This window comes from Neoarius graeffei, chromosome 21 (genome assembly GCF_027579695.1).
Source record: "Neoarius graeffei isolate fNeoGra1 chromosome 21, fNeoGra1.pri, whole genome shotgun sequence".
In the NCBI taxonomy this organism is placed as follows: Eukaryota; Metazoa; Chordata; class Actinopteri; order Siluriformes; family Ariidae; genus Neoarius; species Neoarius graeffei.
The window spans coordinates 58,177,296-58,202,374 of NC_083589.1; the positions used below are offsets into that span (position 1 = coordinate 58,177,296).

At 43.0% G+C, this 25,079-nt stretch overlaps 1 protein-coding gene across 7 annotated transcripts in view; it reads right to left on the reverse strand.

Moving 5' to 3' along the window:
• The window catches only part of wnk1b (WNK lysine deficient protein kinase 1b), a 218,384-nt gene that overhangs the window by 156,913 nt on the left and 36,392 nt on the right, over positions 1–25,079 (reverse strand). The window lies entirely within an intron of this gene.

Below are 25,079 nucleotides of genomic sequence, written 5' to 3' on the forward strand. Positions count from 1 at the left end.
AGTATTAGAATCGCAAATACAAACGACAATGTGTGTTGTATATCCACTTCAGCCGAGTCTGAAAACGAAACTATTTACGACATTGAGTATTCACTTGAATGTTTTTATGGTATTTACGACCGCTTTACGACAGTGTCAACCTCGTGCTGACCATGGCTGACGCTGACAGCATGGATTCCGAGCTATCGCCTCAACTGTACGTAAGCATAAAGTGTGGTCAAGAAAAGTCTTTTCACTGTCTCACTAACCAAAACGTGGGCGATTTCGTCTCTCAAGCGTTGAAAGTAAACAATGAAAAGATCAAAACGATCTTTGGTTCTCAGAAAGAAGGTGGTGATATAACGAGCGCGATGCCGAATATGCCTGCCATAACGTTAGTTCGTGATTTTGGCTGCAAGTATTTGACTGTGGAATTAGAAGAGGATGGTGCCGCAGAGGGTCTTATCAAATCAAGTAGCACGAACGTATCAGCCTTCGATGTGCTCATGAGAGCTCAACGGTCATATGACCACATACCTTCAGAGAAGCGAGTGTGTGTATGTAAAGTGTGTCTCTTGAATTTAAATTATTTTATCATTTTAATCAGATATTGAAATTTCGCCATGCAAAAAATAAATAAATAAATAAATAAATAATTATTATATTGGCCAAGGACACTTTTATTTTTATTTCGACCGACATCAAAAATATGTTGAAAAAAATCCGTGAACCTAAAGATAAAAAATGGGTGGCCTAAAGAATGACGAGTTTTTTTTTTATTTTTTTATCCGTTTATTGTTACTACTTTGCTCCTGTTACGTTAGAGCAGCTATAGTTTACTCACAAGCCTCTCTCAGCTTGTCACATCAACAATACACCATAAAGCGCTCCCATCTTGAAGTGTCAGAAAATTTCAGCTCAATTACAGCTGAACTGTCTGAAACCCATAGATATATATATATTTTTTTTGGCGAGTCCATCATACGATCCATATCCATTAGCCGTTCCGATAGAAACGGTAACGTTAGAACAAGCACATTAATATACAATAAAATTACATCAACACCTTCTGACTAATCAGAATCAAGAATTCAAAAACCCTGTGGCGACATGAAGCGTAGTCCGATTTCTCAAATCCAAGAAGAAGCTGTTTAATGAAAACTAGTGAAGAGAGGTTTTACAGAAACCTGTAGTGAAGAAACGCTTCACCACCTCGCTACGTTGTGTCCGTGAACGTCTGCGTGCAATGAGAAACAGCGTGGTTGTGGAATTTCTCTCTCGAGCCAAACGTTGTAAAACTTGCAGATATAACCATCTGCAGAAACAGAGGGAAGGAATCCAAATAATCAGACCTTTCTCCTTGGGGATCCCATAACTAGTTTACAAAGTGCTCAGAAGAAAAAAGAAGTGCTGCTGGAGAGGGGAGGGGAAAGAAAAAAAAAAGAAAGAAAGCCACCCACCCACGTTACATCACATGTTCAAGGTAAGATGGAGGAAAAAAAAAATTATATTTATATTCATATCACTGCGACATGGATAAATAAAAGCTGAAATATTTTCAAGACAGGACCACAAATATCATGTCCTGAGAAATGCAGGGTCCCCCCCCGACACACCCATACAGCTCTTTCACACAAATATTTAAAACAATTTTTTTTTAATGAATACAAAAGCATGAAAAAAGGCTTTATAAGCTCAGCTGAGGTGGAAAGGCTGATCTATCGATAAAGACGAGATGCAAGAAAAGATTAACGGAAACAGGTTTTCTGAAAGGAAAAAAAAAAAAAAAAAGACAACATAGGAGCCATTTCAGCTCTTTATCTTGACATATCTAAACATAAACATGGCTGAAGAGGACACTCGGGAGCCGTGTGGATAACCGCATGGTGACACCAGACATCAGTGTCAGGATTTTCACGTAACCGTAATCAATGGTGGGAAATAAATATATGTTATTTACCAGCTGGGAGGTCTGTACCGTGAATTACCGTGACCGAGGTCTTGAAAGTATTGAGCGAGGCCATCTGGGCCGAGGTCACAGCATTTCACCATACGGACCGACCTTAAGCTGGTAAATAATAGATTTATTTTTTTCTTTACCAAATTCTAACAGAAAACGAGAGCGCCCGAAAGGGAAAACCGAGCCGAGCCGCCATTTTGAATCCTCATTCACGGCTGTAATGCAAATGGGTTCCTCCTCGGTATACAAGTGCACTTCCATGGCAGGAAAAAAACTACATTTTGCCGCCTATGTAGTCCCCTATTTATACAAAATTGAGTCATTCAGGATTCAGCCATGTTTTTGCTCGGCGTTAGCAACAGTTAGAGGTTTTTAGCTTTCTCCTGAAATGTTTTCTTTTATTTCTTCTTCCTCAGGGTAATAAAACTCATTTTCACTGTGAAGACTGTCGTTATCACTATCCATGCTGTAAAATTAATGCTATTATGCTGAGAAATGCTGGCAAAAATTTATAAGATTTTTGATAAAAATCTTATAAATCAATCTTATAAAAAAGATAAATGCTACTATGTTTGTTCTTTCGAATGAGCGAGTCACCAGAGGTCCGTAACCGGGGTCCGTACCGTAGGATACAGACCCGCTCACCAGCTAATCAGAGCGCAGGATTTGGGCCGTGAAATTTTTTTTTTTTGCGGTCCGGTTTCCATCAAATCTTGCGCTCTGATTGGCTGGGGAGCGGGTCTGTATCCTACGGTACGGACCCCGGTTACGGACCTCTGGCGACTCACTCGTTCACAACAACAAACAACATAGTGGCAATTTTTGTCAACTTTTATCTTTTTTATAAGATTTATAAGATTTTTATCAAAAATCTTATAAATTTTTGCCAGCATTTCTCAGCATAATAGCATTAATTTTACAGCATGGATAGCGATAATGACAGTCTTCACAGCGAAAGCGAGTTTTACTACCCTGAGGAAGAAGAAATAAAAGAAAACATTTCAGGAGAAAGCTAAAAACCTCTAACTGTTGCTAACGCCGAGCAAAAACATGGCTGAATCCTGAATGACTCCTATTTGTATAAATAGGGGACTACATAGGCGGCAAAATGTAGTTTTTTTCCTGCCATGGAAGTGCACTTGTATACCGAGGAGGAAGCCATTTGCATTACAGCCGTGAATGAGGATTCAAAATGGCGGCTCGGCTCGGTTTTCCCTTTCGGGCGCTCTCGTTTTCTGTTAGAATTTGGTAAAGAAAAAAATAAATATATTATTTGCCAGCTTAAGGTCGGTCCGTATGGTGAAATACCGTGACCTCGGCCTTGAATACTGACCTCGGCCCAGACGGCCTCGCTCAGTACTTTCAAGACCTCGGTCACAGTATTTCACCATACGGACCTCCCAGCTGGTAAATAACATATGTATTTGAATTTCCTTTTTTGATATTCCTGATTTTATCTTTAATTGTTCAATAATAATAATAAGAAGAAAAAGAATTCATCCAGGTATGTGATATTTGCTCCAGCTCTAGGCTTAAAAATGTTGTCCTTGCTGGCTGCTTGTTCCTCTGAAACTATATTGTAGATAAAGCTGATTGATTTGGGTTGGTGTCTATTTCCTGTCTAGGAGCCCAAACCAAACTCCAAACCGCGAATCAGACTACACTGATAAAAGCGAAGAACAAATTTTCATGAGCCACATGACTGCAACAACATATAAATATGTAAATTCAGGAAAATATAGTAGTTTTACTGGAAAATCCAGATTACAGCTCCTCAGATCTTCGACTCGTCAGGAACCATTACTTCATAACGTCACTGATTCTCATTAACATTCACAACACAAGCGCATCAAACGGTCACGCTAAACTAACTGAACACGTCGCCAAAGTAAAATACACAACAAGGTGTTTTTAGAAAATTGCTAAATATTGACTAAAAGGTTGCTGAACTACACACAGGACAGATTTGTATTTACTCAGGTGGGATTTAACCAGGTTGTATTTATTTTACGAAGCAAACCTGACACATGAAGCTAATATTAGATTATAAACTGGCTGAATCACAGTCCAGAGAGAATTTCCTCCAAGTTACTATCAACAGTTTCACAACAAGTGTTTACAACAATTCGAAAACATCAATCATAACGCGCAATTGTGATACGCTTTTTAAAACTGTACACCGATCCACAGAGTATTATATACAAAACTACTGATAATGCTCTCGACAAAAAGAAAAACATTATTTTCAACAAAACACAACATTGTAAAGACACGCAGAGGAGGGACAAATTTAATAAGGTGTACACACACACACACACACACACACCCCAATGGATTTTTCAAACAAGCTACACCCGGGACACGGAGAACGTGGATCTGAGTGACGCATTTCCGGATATTTCACTCCAATGATGTCACTCGCAGTGTTTTCATGCTGACTAGACGTGAAGTTTATCTTCTCATGTTGAAAATATTTTTACTCGTTCACCTCGCTCGCAGAAAAAACAAAACACACACAAGCACAATGCAATTCCTCCTCTGCATTTAACCCATCTGAAGCAGTGAACACACACCTAAGTGAGCAATGAGCTCACTCACTCTCTCGCTCACACACACACACACACACACTCCCTCACACTAGGGATCGACCGATATGTTTTTTTCAGGGCCGATACCGATTATTATGGAATTGGGACGCCGATAACCGATATGTGCAACCGATAAATGTAAACATTATAATTCACATGAAATTAAACATAGCACACACTGACACAGACCTTCATATCCATGAAATGTATGTTTAATTGTAAAATTGAACATGAAATTTTGTGCAGGGAGATGCCAGCAGCATTTGTACAATAAAGTCAAACATTAGTTAGAATAAAATGAGAAATAAAATAATAAAATAAATATTCACCAATAAAAAAAAATAAAATCACTCCCTACTATATTACAGCTCACCATTTTCAGTGGAAAATAAATGAAAATACACTCTGGATTCTTTTACACTAAGAACTAAGTAAGACTTACCAACTTCAAGTAGTTTTTAAATAACAAATCAAGTGTAGGGAGCTGCCTGCAGCATTTTTTAAAAAGTAAAATCAAACATTCAGTAAAGTAGGCTATCACTCCCTATTAGGAGCGGCTGCTCCTTTGAGAGTATATCGCTTTCCGAATCAGAAGCGCTAGCGAGGAGAATCACTTGCACAAGAATTATAAATACTAGTCACACCTGGCGTGTTTAAATGTTCAAATAGCGCTTTATAAAGTTACCTAACATATACAAGTGCAATGCGCTTTTTGAGCACGAGTCACGTCATGAAGTTTACTCATCACCATAACAAATAGCCTTCTGTAGGCTAGGATTGCACTAGCCTACAGAACACAAACACTACATTTTATTTCGTCTTCCCTTGACCACCTCTCTGTATGGCTGTCATTCTACTGTTCGAGTAGAACTACTGACACATTCACAACGTTTCCAGACGGGGATTTAAAAATGACTGCAGCCTACGTTATGCTGTTTCAGCGAGACTAGTTGGTTGTAGGCTAATTCAAGTGCTTCCTTCCGTAAGCGAAGTTTGCCTGGCTACACAGATGCAAATGGACAATTTTAACGAGTAGTAGATGAAGAATGTAAACATATAATGATGTTGTGCTTTTGCAACTTGTGCGTTTGTGACTTATTGCGGCAAAAGCAGCGTGTCCTTACCTTGATACGGGCGCCTTGAAACAGTTCAGAGTGTTTAGCTACGGGTGTCGATTGGCTGTATCTCTTGTGCCAAACAAATCAGATGTTGTGGTGGGCGGGACCGTGTTCTTGAACTCCGAGAGGCGAGTGCAGGAAAGGACATGCAGTGACAGTCGCGTTAGGAACGAAATGGCTGCAAAAAGGCATGGTATCGGCATATCGGTGGAAATTATGGCCGATACCGATAACCCTAAAAATGCAGAATATCGGCCCGATATATCGGCCAGGCCGATTATCGGTCGACCCCTAACACACACACACACACACACACACACACACACACACACACACACACACACACACACACACACACTCTCCCTCACACACACACTCCCTCACACACACACACTCACTCTCCCTCACACACACACACACACACTCTCTCTCTCACACACTTTCACACACACACACACACTTTCACACACACACACACACACACTCTCCCTCACACACACACTCTCCCTCACACACACACACACACACACTCACACACACTCTCCCTCTCCCCCTCACACACACTCTCCCACACACACTCACTCTCTCTCACACACACTCACACTCTCCCTCACACACACACACACACACACACACACTCTCCCTCTCCCCCTCACACACACACACACACTTCTCTCTCTCTCTCACACACACACTCTTCTCTCTCTCTCACACACACACTCTTCTCTCTCTCTCACACACACACTCTTCTCTCTCTCTCTCACACACACACCTCTCTCTCTCTCTCTCTCTCTCTCTCTCTCTCACACACACACACACTCTCTTCTCTCTCTCTCTCTCTCACACACACACACACACACACACACAATATTGCCAAAAGTATTTGCTCACCTGCCTTGACTCCCATATGAGCTTAAGTGACATCCCATTCCTAATCCATAGGGTTCAATATGACGTCAGTCCACCCTTTGCAGCTAGAACAGCTTCGACTCTTCTGGGAAGGCTGTCCACAAGGTTTAGGAGTGTGTTTATGGGAATTTTTGACCATTCTTCCAGAAGCGCATTTGTGAGGTCACACACTGATGTTGGACGAGAAGGCCTGGCTCTCAGTCTCCGCTCTAATTCATCCCAAAGGTGTTCTATCGGGTTGAGGTCAGGTTTCTGTGCAGGCCAGTCAAGTTCATCCACGCCAGACTCTGTAATCCATGTCTTTATGGACCTTGCTTTGTGCACTGGTGCACAGTCATGTTGGAAGAGGAAGGGGCCAGCTCCAAACTGTAAAAACAGTCTGCATGCCTAGGCGCTTGATTTTATACACCTGTGGCCATGGAAGTGATTGGAACACCTGATTCCGATAATTTGGATGGGTGAGCAAATACTTTTGGCAATATAGTGTATCACTATATTTGAAAACATCTTCATAATACATGCACACTGTAATATAATTTGCGGTAACAAAAGCACCAAAAAAATTCAAATACTTCACAAGGAAAAGGAGAGAAAAATGAAAAAACAACTGGTATCTTTTTTGAAATCCAGCCACTAACCTTTTACTTTTAAAAACTCTATCACGCTGTTATTATATCACGGTATCGATACTGTATCCTCACATTACCCAGCTCGACACCGAACATCACAACATAACACGGGACTTCAAAAGATTCTCATGACCTAGTTTGATTAATGCTCGAGGAAACATGACATCTCTACGATTAAACAGCCGAAAGTTTATGACTCAATTGTTATTGATTTATGGCCCAGTCTCAGAGTCCTCGATTCCTTCCTGCTGATACAGGCATTGCCTTTGGGTAGGCGGTGGTTTTGTGAACGTGTTTCATTTCACGTGAATTCTATTTCTCTTGGTGCCAGTCAGCTAATCTACACGTGCGATGACTCACTTTTGTTGCGAAAAGCGAGCGCCAAAAAACGCCATCCACGTTAAAAACGAGCGCCGATGACCTCCGGCCACGTTAAAAACGAGCGCCGATGACCTCCGGCCACGTTAAAAATGAGCGGCAATAACAACGGCCACATTAAAAATGGCTGCCAAAATTACAGCTACGTAAAATCATCTGTCATCCGGTGAGCCGGTGACTTGATAAGATATCCTATCCCAGACCCGCCGGTCGAGCATAGCTGCTCTGAGTTGTTCTTCCTTCAACCCCGTCTCTCGCTCGAGGACCGTTTTCAGGGTGGTACGTGGTCAACCGACTTTGCGCTTCACCTCAGGCTCCCACAAGAGAACTTGTGCGGCAGGTTGATCGTGACGAAACACATGACCGCACAATGCCAGACAGCGTTTGGCGATTATGGTCGAGAGGCGTGGTCGGGAACCGTACAGGTGGTCGTTTGTCCAATGGTCCTGCCAGCTGACGCTGAACACTCTGCGGAGCATGCGGGTGTACATGCCATCCAAGGATTGCTCTTGTGCTCTTGTTAGAGACCAAGACTCGGATCCGTAGAGAAGAATGGATTCGACTGAGGCCTTGAACACTCTGACCTTTGTGTCTCTAGACAGCGGGGCAGCCCACACCTTGATTAGAGAATTTAGGGCGCCCCAGGCTTTGGCCTTTCTGGAGTTGATGTCATGAGCAGTGTTCATCCAACTGCCAAGGTATTTCAAGTCGTCCACCTTCTCGATAGTAGAGTTGTCAAGCGCGTGGAGAGATTGGTCCGTAGAGGAATTTATATGAATCCATTTGGTTTTGCATGCGTTCAACTGAAGGCCAACTGATTTAGCAGCCAGTTCTACTCGGTGGAGAAGATCCTCGCCCGAATTCACAGAGTCCTCGAGAAGAGCAATGTCATCAGCGAAGTCGAGATCGGATAGATGGACAGCAGGGTGGCGAGAACTTCTACGGCGTTTAAGAGTGAGCCCATCATCTTTTAAGAGTGAGCCCATCTCAGACCTTTCCCGGGCTGGCGATCAGACAGTGACCTCCCCTGGGGGTCCCCTGACAGGCATCGACAGGCACGGTACCGGGTGAACTTGGAGCACGGGCTTGAACCGTGGTGCAAGTATTGGATATCATCATCAAGTTTTCAAATTGCTGTGAAAAACCGGGGTGACGCAAATACTCCCGGGATTTTCTGTCTGGGTTTACTCCCATAGGTCCTGCAACACTAGGGGCGGCGCTGAGAGCCATGCGGACAGTCTCCGGCATGTGAGAGGCTAGATAGAGGGGCCGCTTGCTGACAAGTTGGTCCTATATTCCGCATCACATGCCGCTGGTATGGGGAGACCAGTCTGGGATGCCTCGATGATGATCGGCAACCAGAAAGGTACTACTCCTCCAGGGACCTTGCCTTTATGATGCCTCGATGATGATCAGCAACCAGAAAGGTACTACTCCTCCAGGGACCTTGCTACGTAAAAACAAGCCACAAAATACAGCTACATATTTTTTAAATGGCTGCGTGTTGAGATATTGGATCTTTAGATTTCTTTCCCCGCACATCTCTGAACCTCTGGTGCCTTTTTGTCCTGTGCAGATTAGAATCTCAGTCATAAGGAGAACTGAAGTGAATCACATGGTTAATCTGATAGCAGCCAAAACCCGCGTCGACAGCCCGCTTCCTACAGGAGATGATTCATCGTCATATTAACTAAACAGTCGTCTCACATTGATATCCGGCTTCTGTTCAGAAATGTGCTCACACGTGATACGATCCTGCCGAAAGAAGTCCTCGAGGTTTTTGAGCGACAAACCCGAACGCTCACCTGACTCACTGCCTCAAGGTGCTTTCACGTGTGCACACTGTTCTTCTGTTCAACTCGACCCCTGATTTCTTCCACAGAGCTCAACTGTGTTTCGATTGCAGCGGGAAACTAACGTGACCCTGAAACGACCCAGCTGCAGGAAGTGACCCAAATCCCAAAGGATGGTGTACTGTGGCTGACAACCGAGCCGGAGGAGTCGTCCTGCAGAAATACTTTGAATTCCGGATATGAAGACATTTTAAAGGAAAATCATTAAAGTTAGGCACGGTTCCTGAAATGACTCATGACGTAATCCAGTTAATTACAGAATTAACGAACAGTTTATCTGAGAGCTGCTTCGTGTTCATGCTCCGTTGATTTATTTTTCAAATTGTTTTACTTCTGAGCAATAAATAAATCAAGTTAAGAGCATACACACTCGTCAAGAAATGTTTGCTGAATTTTGTTTTGTTTAATTAATTTATTACAGGGATTGAAACGGGTGGTCGCCCACTCGCCAATGCGAGTTGGAAAGGGTACGGGCGACTAGTGACAACATGCACTCGACCGAGTGGGCGACTGGCTCGCCACGCTATATATATCAAACTACTCACTGCCTCGATGGTTTCTATCAACGATTCTCACCCATTTTAAGCAGAACTTGGTCTATTTTACCGTTTTTTTACGATAATTTCAATAGATTTTGTGAGACATTTGTCAAGTTGGGCAGCACGGTGGTGTAGTGGTTAGCGCTGTCGCCTCACAGCAAGAAGGTCCGGGTTCGAGCCCCGTGGCCGGCGAGGGCCTTTCTGTGTGGAGTTTGCATGTTCTCCCCGTGTCCGCGTGGGTTTCCTCCGGGTGCTCCGGTTTCCCCCACAGTCCAAAGACATGCAGGTTAGGTTAACTGGTGACTCTAAATTGACCGTAGGTGTGAATGTGAGTGTGAATGGTTGTCTGTGTCTATGTGTCAGCCCTGTGATGACCTGGCGACTTGTCCAGGGTGTACCCCGCCTTTCGCCCGTAGTCAGCTGGGATAGGCTCCAGCTTGCCTGCGACCCTGTAGAACAGGATAAAGCGGCTAGAGATAATGAGATGAGATGAGATTTGTCAAGTTGGCATAGACGCGGGCGCCGCCATATTGTTTACGTGCGCAGTATACACCGCTACATGCAGCATGGCTGCGCGAAGTTTCGTTTCTTCCTGTTCATTTTCGTTGCTGCCCGTGAAGACAAATGTAACTTGAACCGCTATTGGTCAGATAGATTAGACCCCCGCGAAGTTTAAAAGTCCTCGGCTTGACGTTTCTGACAGCTATCAAAACAAACGGATATCGCTCAACAAGTATGATGAGCCAGAGCAGCCTGCAGGTGATGAGAGGGAGTATGTGGCAGGAGATGTCGAGCCCCAGGAGAGACAGAATGAGGAGGTGGAAGATGAAGATGACGAGGAGGCGCAGCATGATGTGGTGTATGACCCGATAGATGATGATGATGATCTGGATGAGGGTTTCGAAGATTGTGATGATAATGAGATGACTGAGGAAGAAGTTTATCGACAGTTGAAACTGATCACTCGCGTATAATATGGTTATATTATATGAATAAATGTATAAAAATCGGCTTGAAATTTGTAATTATAAATACGGACCAGTGCTACTCCATTCAGACCAGTACCTCTGAGAGGTACTCCCAAATTCCCATTTCGATCCCTGTATTAATCAATCATCTACGCGCGGTGTGAAACCGAGATTCGGACTTTTTAAACAGATGAGAAAGCGGCTAGAACAGCTACAGCGACTATCACTTCAGTGCTGTAGAAATCGTGCCACTCCGCAGACGCTCCTCTCCCCCATGAGATCACTTATTTACAATGAGAACAAGTTTGCATGAGCAACAGTTGGCAAATTTGTTTTGGCACCCATGACTGACGATCAAAACAGGCCACTACTTTCACTACATTTCTCACTTTCTTCTCTTCTCTTGGCTCAAGCTTGTAAACGCAGAGGTCCGAGTTCATCTGAATCACTGTTTTGCTCACAATTTTACACTTTTAATTAACTCTAAATCTAGACACCACCTTAGATAAGTCGATACTGTTTGCTCATTAAGTGCACAAAGCGACATTTTTTTTTTTTTCCTCCTGAGACTAAAACAAAAATTAAAGCCGTTCTACATTCCAGAGAGCAAAGGGCATCTGGCTGAGCTGCAGTGAGAGCTCACAGACCCTCGGTTATCCTTTATAATGTCCAGCAACCAAAATCCAAAGCAGTTCTTCGTCTAACACACGTCTGCGCTCATGAAGAGCTCCAGCACACGTGGTAGTAGCGGTTAGAGGAAGGTGCTCTGTGGAGGCCACCTCCAGCTGAGAAGGAGTGAGAGAAGAAGTCACAGGACGCGCCTTACATTCAGGCCCTGAACAATACAAACAAACAAATCAGGTTAACCGTCGTGTTGTGAGTGATTACACAATCAAGCAAAACAGGATCCTCCTCAGATGAGCAGCACAAACTCTCCGTTCGAGTTTCTTTGTTCGAAACGAACAGAAAAAGGCGCAGCAGCGGCCTGGAAGACGTCACATACGGTAGCACAGCTGAATTCTCCACTCTGATTGGCCAGCTGCAAAACGCCAGGTTTCTATTGACGCACCATGCATTCTAATAGAAAGGTTACCGTTTCTTTATTATATGGCACAAGGTTACTTCCGGTAAAATCGTGCGCTCCGATTGGTCCCTTGACAGGCAGTATTTTCCCTTACGGACTTTCTTTGCAAGGCGCCGGCTTTCAATGTTGCAAAACCAAACAAAACAACAAAAAAGATTCATTGGAAATCAAAACAGAATCAAAAACGGCCGAAACACAAAAGACAAGAGTCATTCAAGAAAACTCAGAAACCGTTAAAAGAAATTCGGGTTTGAAACCGCTAGCCGTTTATTGTGCATGCCTGACTCAACTAGGTTACAAATGCGACGTGACTGAAAGTAGCAACGACAGACCGTTTTTTAAAGTCGTTATCACAGTGTTGTGTAACGTATCAAATTAAAGAGCGTGAAGATCTGAATTGAAATCTTGTTTAATTTTGTAAATGTCTTTTTTTTTAAAAAACCTAAGTTATGAATATTTTGAAAATCCAGCGTTTCATAAAATTTCCATTTTGGTCCGTTGCTCCGGTCACAAACCAGCAATCATTTTCCACTGGTTTAATTTTCCATTCATGAGAAAAAACCTCAATCAGAAATTAATCAACCAAAAAGACAAAAAGAAAGAGATTTAGAATTGAGTGTCAGGGTAAGAATTACAGATAAAGCCTTCTTCTTCTTGTAGATCACAATTCTGAACCTCAAAGGCTTAAAAGTAACACATCACTGAAATCGGTCCATCCTTTGTGTTTAAACATAAAAGCCAGAATTTAGCGGTACGTTCACTTTAAAGCTCATAGGCAACAGTTTTAAACTTTATATGTTAAAAAACCCTCTGTAATTTTCTTCTGGTCCCAAGAAGTATTGTTAATAAGTAATAAGTTAGCGCGGATCACGGCAAATTTCTGTTCGGCTATTTTCGTGACCACTCGGCGCATGACGTCATTTAAGCCAAGCAAACCGCTTGAGGTGAGTCCGCTTCCGTTTACTTACATTGCCGTTCGGTTTGAGTGCAGACGTGCATTCAGGAATTTCCAAAGTAAAAACCCACCCATGCCTTATTTGTTGTGCCGTGAACTGTAACAACGGGACCGGTTCAGGAAGAAGCTTTTACCTTTTTCCGAGAGAGGAGAAGAGGCGGAGCGAGTGGGTTGGCTTTTTCCAGAAGAGGAGAAGAGGCAGCGCGAGTGGGTTGGCTTTTTCCAGAAGAGGAGAATAGGTGGAGCAAGTGAGTTGGCTTTTTCCGAAAGAGAAGAGATGGAGCAAGTGAGTTGGCTTTTTCCAGAAGAGGAGAAGAGGTGGAGCAAGTGAGTTACCTTTTTCCAAGAGAGGAGAAGAGGCGGAGCGAGTGGGTTGGCTTTTTCCAGAAGAGGAGAAGAGGTGGAGCGAGTGAGTTGGCTTTTTCCAGAAGAGGAGAAGAGGTGGAGCAAGTGAGTTGGCTTTTTCCAGAAGAGGAGAAGAGGTGGAGCAAGTGAGTTACCTTTTTCCAAGAGAGGAGAAGAGGCGGAGCGAGTGAGTTGGCTTTTTCCAGAAGAGGAGAAGAGGCGGAGCGAGTGAGTTGGCTTTTTCCAGAAGAGGAGAAGAGGCGGAGCAAGTGAGTTGGCTTTTTCCAGAAGAGGAGAAGAGGTGGAGCGAGTGATTTGGCTTTTTCCGAAAGAGGAGATGAGGCGGAGCGAGAGGGTTGGCTTTTTCTGAAAGAGGAGAAGAGGCGGAGTGAATGGGTTGGCTTTTACCGAAAAAGGAGAAGAGGCGGAGCGAGTGAGTTGCCTTTTTCCGAAAGAGGAGAAGAGGCGGAGCGAGTGAGTTGGCTTTTTCCGGAAGAGGACACAAGGCGGAGAGAGTGGATTGTGTGCGTGTGAAACAAAATCAAGCAGTCAAAGAAGAAACGGAGCAGCAACGCTCAAGCAAAAAGGAGAAGATCGGAGGTAAACATTTTTACTTTTGCTTGCAATTGACAAGTCAAGAATCCTGAGGGATCCTGTACAATCATTGTGGAAATGAGACAAAAGGGATATTTCCTCGCTTAGAGTCGGCTATAAATAGTATAATGCCGCGGATGGCAGGCTAATGTGGCCTACCGGCGCACTGTCCAGTAATCGTTCCCTATATCCACTAGGGAGGGCGCTTTAATTATTCTTCAAAAGGGCTCTTATTTAGTATTACGACGAAAGTAGGAATTTATCATAACTACCAGGATAAATCGTTTGGGCGCGAGTCTTGTCGCGGTCCGGGGTCACCGCGATCAGAGTCGGCCGAGTCGCTGTCCGATTCCGAGACCGCACGGTCAAACCAGTGAGGAAAATTGAATTCGCTTTCTGGGTCGTTCTTTTAGACAATAAAGTTGATATTCTATGTTTCACCTCAGACCCTTGCCTATGACCTTTAAATTATGGACACTGAGCATGACTAATGACGGCGGTGCTCAAATGTGCTGTGTACAAGAGGCAATTCTCTTCAAAACGGTATCACTGATATTTATACACCTTCTCATTTTTTCTCCATGAAAAAAAAAATTAGAAAAATCATTGATTTTTAGGAAGGATACAAAATTTTCCTCAGTGATCCGATCTTTCGCAGGCACGAGACAGCAAAGTGTTTGGGTGATTTTATTGGAAAAACAAGTCAACATGAAGGATTCAACCACTAGGCGTGAATCATGAGTTTCAAGCTCACGGAATCAACAGTGAGTGAACTCGAAGCAACAACAAAACACGCAGACCGGTGACGAATAGCACTGAAAAACCCATAATGGCAGCACCCTTGAGTTTGGTGTATTGCATGCATTACACGTTTAAAAAAAAAAAAAGTGTATATATATATATATATATATATATATATATATATACACACACACACACACACACACACACACACATACATACACACAACCCCGATTCCAAAAAAGTTGGGACAAAGTACAAATTGTAAATAAAAACGGAATGCAATAATTTACAAATCTCAAAAACTGATATTGTATTCACAATAGAACATAGACAACATATCAAATGTCGAAAGTGAGACATTTTGAAATTTCATGCCAAATATTGGCTCATTTGAAATTTCATGACAGCAACACATCTCAAAAAAGTTGGGACAGGGGCAATAAGAGGCTGGAAAAGTTAAAGGTACAAAAAAGGAACAGCTGGAGGACCAAATCGCAACTCATTAGGTCAATTGGCAATAGGTCATTAACATGACTGGGTATAAAAAGAGCATCTTGGAGTGGCAGCAGCTCTCAGAAGTAAAGATGGGAAGAGGATCACCAATCCCCCTAATTCTGCGCCGACAAATAGTGGAGCAATATCAGAAAGGAGTTCGACAGTGTAAAATTGCAAAGAGTTTGAACATATCATCATCTACAGTGCATAATATCATCAAAAGATTCAGAGAATCTGGAAGAATCTCTGTGCGTAAGGATCAAGGCCGGAAAACCATACTGGGTGCCCGTGATCTTTGGGCCCTTAGACGGCACTGCATCACATACAGGCATGCTTCTGTATTGGAAATCACAAAATGGGCTCAGGAGTATTTCCAGAGAACATTATCTGTGAACACAATTCACCGTGCCATCCGCCGTTGCCAGCTAAAACTCTATAGTTCAAAGAAGAAGCCGTATCTAAACATGATCCAGAAGCGCAGACGTCTTCTCTGGGCCAAGGCTCATTTAAAATGGACTGTGGCAAAGTGGAAAACTGTTCTGTGGTCAGACGAATCAAAATTTGAAGTTCTTTATGGAAATCGGGGATGCCGTGTCATTCGGACTAAAGAGGAGAAGGACGACCCAAGTTGTTATCAGCGCTCAGTTCAGAAGCCTGCATCTCTGATGGTATGGGGTTGCATTAGTGCGTGTGGCATGGGCAGCTTACACATCTGGAAAGACACCATCAATGCTGAAAGGTATATCCAGGTTCTAGAGCAACATATGCTCCCTTCCAGACGACGTCTCTTTCAGGGAAGACCTTGCATTTTCCAACATGACAATGCCAAACCACATACTGCATCAATTACAGCATCATGGCTGCGTAGAAGAAGGGCCCGGGTACTGAACTGGCCAGCCTGCAGTCCTGATCTTTCACCCATAGAAAACATTTGGCGCATCATAAAACGGAAGATATGACAAAAAAGACCTAAGACAGTTGAGCAACTAGAATCCTACATTAGACAAGAATGGGTTAACATTCCTATCCCTAAACTTGAGCAACTTGTCTCCTCAGTCCCCAGACGTTTACAGACTGTTGTAAAGAGAAAAGGGGATGTCTCACAGTGCGAAACATGGCCTTGTCCCAACTTTTTTGAGATGTGTTGTTGTCATGAATTTTAAAAAATCACCCAATTTTTCTCTTTAAATGATACATTTTCTCAGTTTAAACATTTGATATGTCATCTATGTTCTATTCTGAATAAAATATGGAATTTTGAAACTTCCACGTCATTGCATTCCGTTTTTATTTACAATTTGTACTTTGTCCCAACTTTTTGGGAATCGGGGTGTTAGATTATATATATATATATATATATATATATATATATATATATATATATATATATATATCTTACAGTAAAAGCTCATCACAACACAGCACAAAATTAACAATGTATTCCGTAAATATATGTTACTTATTCTTGAATCAACACTAGTTTTATGTAGATTAAACGTCTTTAAAGGCTAAATGAAAACATGCCGTTCTCCCATACAGATGTACGGGAGGTTCATCAGCGCCGCGCCGTCCCGACTGAAAGCAGCATCACGCCTCATAATAACAACCGTCTATTTTAATCTCAGAAATAATTTTTTTAAAAAGCCATGTAATAAAAACCTCACTTGCTCAGTGTTTACGAGAAATACGACTCGGTCCATACTGTCAAGACCACGGTCTGATGTTTTCCCATAAAGTCCTCACGCTCAGTTAATTAGTAGTTAATAATTACAGCTCGTACACAGTGACTCATAATGGACACGACATAATAAACACAGAACACCGTATCAGACTACGGTGAACATTTTTCTGTAAACAGATTTTAAAAAACACACTTATGGCCCTTTTCCACTACCCTTTTTCAGCTCGCTTCAGCTCGCTTCAGCTCACTTCAGCCCGACACGGCTCGCGTTTCGACTACCAAAAACCAGCACGACTCAGCTCGTTTCAGCCCTGCTTAGCCCCTAAAACTCGCACCGTTTTGGAGTGGGGCTGAAGCGAGCCAAAGCGAGCCGACTGAGGTTGGGGGCGTGAGCAGACACTCCCCTGTGCACTGATTGGTGAGGAGGCGTGTCCTCACATGCCCACACACGCCCCGCGAGCGCGCTGGGATCTGTAAACACCGCAAACCCGGAAGAAGAATAATTATGAATTACGAGAATTTCTGAAGCCTTATGCGCCTCGCCTCATCTATACGCTCTTGCCAGTATCTGTCCGCGTTGTCGGTGACAACAAGCCACAGCACCAAGACCAGCAACACTAACGACTCCATGTCCTCCATGTTTATTGTTTACTATCCGGGTCGTGAGACTACTGCTTAAAAGCTCACTGAATCAGTGACATACAGAGCATCGTGGACGAGTTCGCGGAGCGCAAGGCTCGCCGTATGCCCTTCAAATAATGCGCGCAGTAGGCTATTGATGTTTTATTATGAGCCATGTACAGTATGTCGCCTAATGTTTTTTTGTTTCTGAGTTACATGTTCGTTTGAAGTACTTAATGTACAAAATAACATAGTTGCACCCCGTAGTGTTGAAATTGGTAAACACAGTGCATTCAGTGAGGTTTGCACCGCCCTCCTTTTATTTCTGACTCTTCCTGTCACCACTCTGAGCGCTCATTCGTATGCCCTTCAAATAATGTGCGCAGTATAGGCTATTGATGTTTTATTATGAGCCATGTACAGTATCCTAATGTTTTTTGTTTCTGAGTTACATGTTCGTTTGAAGGACTTGATGTACTAAATAACATAGTTGCACCTGGTAGTGTTGAAATTGGTAAACACCGCAGTTGCGGACATTTTGTAGCCTAAAATGATGTTATGATAAGCTTTAATAAAGGGCCCGGTCATTTGCCCCGCCCCCGGCCCGGCTCTGACTTGTTCCGCCACTGTCACTGATGTCACTGTTTGCGCTGCTTAACGACATCACGTGACGTCCACCCACTTTCGCTAACTCCACCCAATGTGTCCACCCACTTCCAGCCAGCACGGTTCAGCGCGGTTGTAGTCGAAATGCAACTTCAATAGCCCCGCTCAGCCCGACTCAGCTCGACTCGGCACGGCACGGCTCAGCCGCGTTTGTAGTGGAAAAGCGGCATTAGAGAAGGGATCGCCAGTGTCAGTGCTTTATAAAATGTACATTTTTCCCCCACGATGGACGAGTTTACGTTTTCCTGTTCCGTAAAATGAAAAACTGTGTTTTTGTCTTTAACTTCAAGAGAGAAGAAAAGGTGAGAAGCTGGTAATGGAGTGATGGTTTACCGTTGCTCTAGCGCAAGCGATAACAGGAATGAACTTGCTTCCTGGATGATTCACAACATCTGCAGCGATACATTTCAGGATGTGCTGCTATTGGAAAGTAATCAGCTTCATGGCAGCAACACTAACTCCGCTTCATCACACCACACCACGTCGATGTTGATCATTTTCCTCTAACAGCATACTCGGAAGTGTTTTTCCATCACGACAGCAGCTTAAGCCTTGGTGAACTGACTCACTGTACTGAATAAATAATAGAGTCAGATTTTATTCCGAGAACAGTAAATGTTTATACGTTATTGTTTTAATAATAAAAAGGCTTTTCCCTTTTTGCTTGAGAGAAACCACATGCTCATCCTGAACAAGTCTTCGTTTCCCAAACAAAATTATCAGCAGCCGTGATCCAACAAGCTTCCCTGCTGTGCTTCCTCCGGATCCATAACACACCTGAGCAGTGCGATTCAGAGAGGTAGGACGGTTGAGTTTCTATCAGCCGGACACAAATAAAAGGCTCTTTGAGGTTACGATGAGCATGCAGCCGCCTCTCCCGTGGAGAAAGCTTGGATCACGCTTTATCTCGGTGTGGCCAAGATAACAGATGAGCTTCTCTACACCGAATGCACATGAAGCATGGGAGAGAAAAGAAAGCTGGCGATGGGTTTTAATAAAAATAAAAGGAAAATAATCTGCAGGAGCGAGTGAGATTATCGTACGACTTTTTATAACGTAGCAGGTTTCATTCTGGTGGATAAAACGAACAGATCAGGAGAGTCTGTGTTCGAATCATCATCATCATTCAAAAATACTGCAAGATCATTTACTTTTAACATTCTGGTTACATCCCTTGTTAATTTATCATCTTTTATTATGCATTGTTGTGACTTTTTTAAAGTAATATTTCGTGTCTCAGTAGAACTGTTGCATTTTAATATTCTTATGACTTTACCTTAGTTTTATACTTTCTTGTATCTACCATTTTTATTCAGTAGCACTTTAAGATTTGCGTCAAACCAAAATTATGATTATTACTGATAGATGCCATGATACCCCTTTAAAAAAAAAACATTTCCAGTACAGATACTGACTCCTTGTGTATCAGCTGAGACCAACACACATCCCATATAGTTTTCTTTCAAAACTTCTGTTTGAATCCCCCCACCCACCCACCCACTTCCACAGTTAAACTCTTTTACGCAAGCGTTCCTTACATTATCAATGTAATACCACAGACTAAAGTATAAAATCAAAATATAATCAAATCGATCCTAACAAAAACTCTGTGTGCACATTTCTCGATAAAAAAAAAACAATTTATTTTCTAAATCAAATGCTATTTGTTGCAGGATCCAATGTCCCATATGTTTTCTCTGAATTCTGATCTTGCTTTTTTGCCGGTATCGCCCCAATAACAGTCTCGGGTATCGCATCAGTATCACTGATCACTGTCGTTAACTACTTGTGTGTGTGTGTGTGTGTGTGTGTGTGTGTGTGTGTGTGTGTGTGTGTACAATGAGATGTTTGTGGTGCTGTTGATTTCTGACATGGCTATACGACAGAGCACAAGGGCAGCACATTTCACTCAGCAGCTGAGTAACTTACACTCAGGAAGGTCCAGCTCGATACGTCATGAAAATCTTGCTCAAGCCTCTTCCTATGAAGTAAGAAGTGAAGCCGTGTGCAAGATGAGGAGTGAAAAGAGGAGCAGGATAAAGAGGATGGAAATGGAGAAGTTCCTTTTTCTGTTTGTCTGATTACAGTTTTGGATCTGGGTTTGGGGAGGGGTCGCATGAAGCCCCAGCAGCTGGTGGTGAAAGTGATGGATCAGTGCTGGGCCTAATGCCATAAAAGAAGGAGGAGGAGAAAAAGAAGAGAGGGAGGAGAAGGAAAAGAAGAAAGGGAGGAAGAGAAGGAAGGAGAAGAAAAAGAAGAAGAGAGGGAGGAGGAGAAAAAGAAGAAAGGGAGAAGGAGGAAGAGAAGGAGAAGAAGAAGGGGAGGAGAAGGAAAAGAAGAAGAAGAAGAAGAAGAAGAAGAAGAAGAAAGGGAGGAGAAGGAAAATAAGAAAGGGAGGAGGAGAAGAGAGGAGAAGGAAAAGAAGAAGAAAAGAGGGAGGAGGAGGAGGAGGAGGGAGAGAAGGAAGGTGAAAAAGAAGGAGGAGAAGATGAAGGAGGAGGACAAGACATTTCTTGCAAGTTTATGGAACTTAAAAAAAAAATTAAAAATAATTTTTTTAAAAGGCCAAACAGGCCACAGTTGGTCCCGCCTTCTTGTTTTCTATTGGCTCACAAGATTGAGGTTTGTGAAGTGAAGGTAATAACTCGGACCTGCTGCAGTGAATTGGCTTTTCTTCTGGGCAAATTTTATTTGGAAAATAAATATTTGCATAAAAAGCACACATTTTCAGGTGCCATAGTAAGAGATCAGCGATTACATCACCTGTAGGACTCAGAAGAACAACACCCCCGTTTACCCACGATACTGAGAATAATACAGACCTGACCCTGCACTCAACCTGGCCTCATTAAAGCTCTTTACATCTTATTAAAGTAATCACAAGCTTCTCCCCAGCAACCAGGCGGCGGTAAGCCATGAAACGACCTGAAAGCGACAGTGAAAACCTTACAGCCGCGAGCACGGAGACACCCGGAGAGCAGAGCCACTCGATTTAGCAAAACACCTCAGTTCAAACAGGAGACACACACACAATGGATCCTGTATCCATCCAATTTTACCAACACTGAGGTGTCAGACTCAATCATTTTAAACACACACACACGCACGCACACACACACACGCACGCGCACGCACACACACACACACACACACACACACACACACACACACACACCAAACAGGACTTTTTGGAAGATCAGAGAGGAGAACACAATGCAAGACACTTGACTCATTCCTTTTAAACAAATATTGCAAAAACCTAAAATTTGACATCAGTGAAACTTTGATAAGAACTGAAGTGAAGCTGAAGTGAGCGAGGGCCGGGTTACAGCGCCTGTTTATCAATCCCTCCGGAGTTCCTTTATTAGGAGAACAGCACAAGCTCTGCTGAGGTAAATAAACCCTGCACACAGTGTTAATGCTCTGCAAACACCTGTCTCACTCTCACATGACTTCTGTTTAGAGACAGAGAGATTCATAGTTCCAGAGAGTGAGAGAGAAAGAAAGCAGGCAGAGAGACAGTTTCAGAGTTCCAGAGAGTGAGTGAGTCAGTGACTGAGTGAGAGAAAGAAAGGACAGACAGACCAGCAGATACAGAGAGCAAGAAAGACAAAGTGAAAGAGAGAGAAGGCAGGCAGAGAGACAGATTCACAGTTCCAGAGTGTGTGTGAGAGAGAGAGAAAGAAAGAAGGCAGGCAGAGAGACCGTTTCACAGTTCCAGAAAGTGAGCGAGTCAGTGAGAGAAAGACAGACACGGGGGGGTGGACAGCAGATACAGAGAGCAAGAAAGAGACAGGGTGAAAGAGAGAGAAGGCAAGCAGAGAGGACAGATTCACAGTTCTAGAGAGTGAAAGAAAGAAAGAAAGAAAGAAAGAAAGAAAGAAAGAAAGAAAGAAAGAAAGAAAGAAAGAAAGAAAGAAAGAAAGAAAGAAAGAAAGAAAGAAAGAAAGAAAGAAAGAAAGAAAGAAAGAAAGAAAGAAAGAAAGAAAGAAAGAAAGAAAGAAAGAAAGAAAGAAAGAAAGAAAGAAAGAAAGAAAGAAAGAAAGAAAGAAAGAAAGAAAGAAAGAAAGAAAGAAAGAAGAAAGAAAGAAAGAAGAAAGAAAGAAAGAAAGAAAGCAGCAGATACAGAGAGCGAGCGAGCGAGCAAGCGAGCGAGAGAGAGAGAGAGAACAGCCATAAGAAAGAGACAAATGTTGACAAACAGCAAGACACATGGGGGGGAGAGAGAGAGAGAGAGAGAGAGAGAGAGAGAGAGAGAGAGAGAAAGAAACACTGCCATAAGAGAGAAAGAAGAAAGAGACAAATGTTGACAGACAGCAAGACACATGGGGGGGGAGAGAGAGAGAGAGAGAGAGAGAGAGAGAGAGAAAGAAACACCGCCATAAGAGAGAAAGAAGAAAGAGACAAATGTTGACAGACAGCAAGACACATGGAGAAATGTGAGAGAGAGACAAATGGAAACAGAGAGAAAAAGAAACATGGAGAGGTGTGTGTGTGTGTGTGTGTGTGTGTGTGTGTGTGTGTGTGTGTGTGTGTGAGAGAGAGAGAAAAGACAAAGATGAAGAGACAAATGTTGACAGAGAGAGAGAGACTCAAAGGGGGAAAGAGAAGAGAGGGTATAAGAATAGGAATAAAGGTCTTGAACTTTAAAACCCACACACGTTCTCTGAGGGAGAAAACACACACACACACACACACACACAGAGATTATGGTGTTGCTGTGCCAGAGTAAACAGGTCTGGGGAGTTATGTGGACAATAGCGGCGGACAGAGAACTGGGCTAAATCCGTCAGCAAAGCTGAGAACAGTGTAGGCCGTGACCCAGAACACCAGTGGACACGGCGAGGAGGACGCTCTCTCTGCAAACAGCAGGGCAGAAAGCAGGCTGTAATGCAGGACACAGTGATTCACACATCTGGAAAGCATCCTGCTGTGAGAGAAGCACTTTAATGGTCTATTTATTTGATGTGGGGAGGGCTGGCATGAGACACTGCACACAAGGGCAGGCTTCATTCTGTCCTCAGCGTGGACACGGAGACTGAGGAACAGGAACCAAACAAACAACAAAAAGTTCCTCAGTCAACCTCATTCACTAACATTTATCCTCCCTGCACATGTTCAATACTGCGTTCGGCTTCACGATCGGGTTCACCAGCACCACCAGAGACACGAAGTGGACTTCTGTCTGGCGTTTCTTTGTACGTTAAGCAAGCGACAAGCTTTTACCGTTTCAAACACCACACGGTTTTCACAAATCTGTGAATCCGAGCCTCATCAGGGTGAAGTGCAGGCACATCATGCAGCAGGTCCTGGGAACCGGCACACTAACACCACCTCGACACCGTACCTGCGCCACATTACCTCATCCACACACCTGTCTGACAGCATGAGTCAGTCCTTTATCACCACTGTAAACCTGACAAACTCTCTCTCTCTCACACACACACACACACACACGAGAGAGACAAGACCGACACCACAACCACATCCGCCTCCTTCATAAACGATTTACACATCTTACTCACAGCTTGTTTACAGGAAACGAAACGGTTAAAGAAGGAAAGAAAAAAAAAGTGAGAGAGAGATTCAGACAGAGAGGTTGATTGGGTAAACCCCCTTTATTGGGTCAATCAAATATTTAAAACACACACACACACTTACTTCACATCAGAAACACAAAACAAAAAAAAAAAAATCCACTTAAATGAAAGAAAAAGAAAGAATGAATCACAGAGAGAGAGAGAGAGAGAGAGAGAGAGAGAGAGAGAGAGAGAGAGAGTTGATTGGGTAAACCCCCTTTATTGGGTCAATCAAATATTTAAAACACCGCACACACACACACACACACACACTTCACGTCAGAAACACAAAACAAAAAAAATCCACTTAAATGAAAGAAAGAAAAAGAATCAGAGAGAGAGAGAGAGAGAGAGAGAGAGAGAGAGAGGTTGATCGGGCAAACCCCCTTTATTGGGTCAATCAAATATTTAAAACACACACACTTCACGTCAAACACAAAACAAAAAAAATCCACTTAAATGAAAGAAAGAAAGAATCAGAGAGAGAGAGAGAGAGAGAGAGAGAGAGAGAGAGAGAGGTTGATCGGGCAAACCCCCTTTATTGGGTCAATCAAATATTTAAAAAACACACACACACACACACACACACACACACACACACACACACACACACTTCACATCAGAAACACACAAAAAAATCCACTAAAGAAAGAAAGAAAAAGAAAGAAAGAAAGAAATCACACAGGGATTCAGACAGAGGTTGATTAGGTAAAAAAAAAAATCCACTAATCCATTTGTAAGAGAGAAAGAAAGAAAAATTGAAGGAAAGAAAGAAAAAGAATGAATCACAGAAGGAGAGAGTTAGAGCAACAACAAAAAAAAAAGAGAACAAAAGAGAGGAAGACAGCGAGACAATGAGAAAGAGAGAGAGAGATCAGTGTTTCCTGCAGTATGAACGAGTGAAGTCCTGTTACTATCACAGTCTGATGGTTTCAGAAGCTTTCCAGGATTACAGACTGGACACCACGAGCTCCATCACACCACACATCAGACGTTACGTTCGAAAGTCACGTTCCTGATCTGCGTCAGTTCGCACAGTATCTTACTGGGGCAGCCGATTGGTTTCCTCAATCCTTCAATTTCTTTTTCGCTTTAAATCCAAGAGCTTTATCTTTATTTTTTTAAATGAAGTTCAACGATGCATTGAAAGCTCTGGTTATGCAAGAGGTCAGGAAGGAAGTCGCGCAGACGTATCCTATTCACGGTATCGTATTCATCCTACCTCACAGTTTACCTCACAGGCAACACCTGACGCTCACGATTGATACGCCATGCTTCTCAGCCTGACCTACAAAATCTCTGGATATGTAGAAGCTCGTCGTTGCGCGTCTAGAAATGACTCATAACCGGTGCAGATCTAGCACACGGCTTATATCTGATCATCGCTTCAGAGT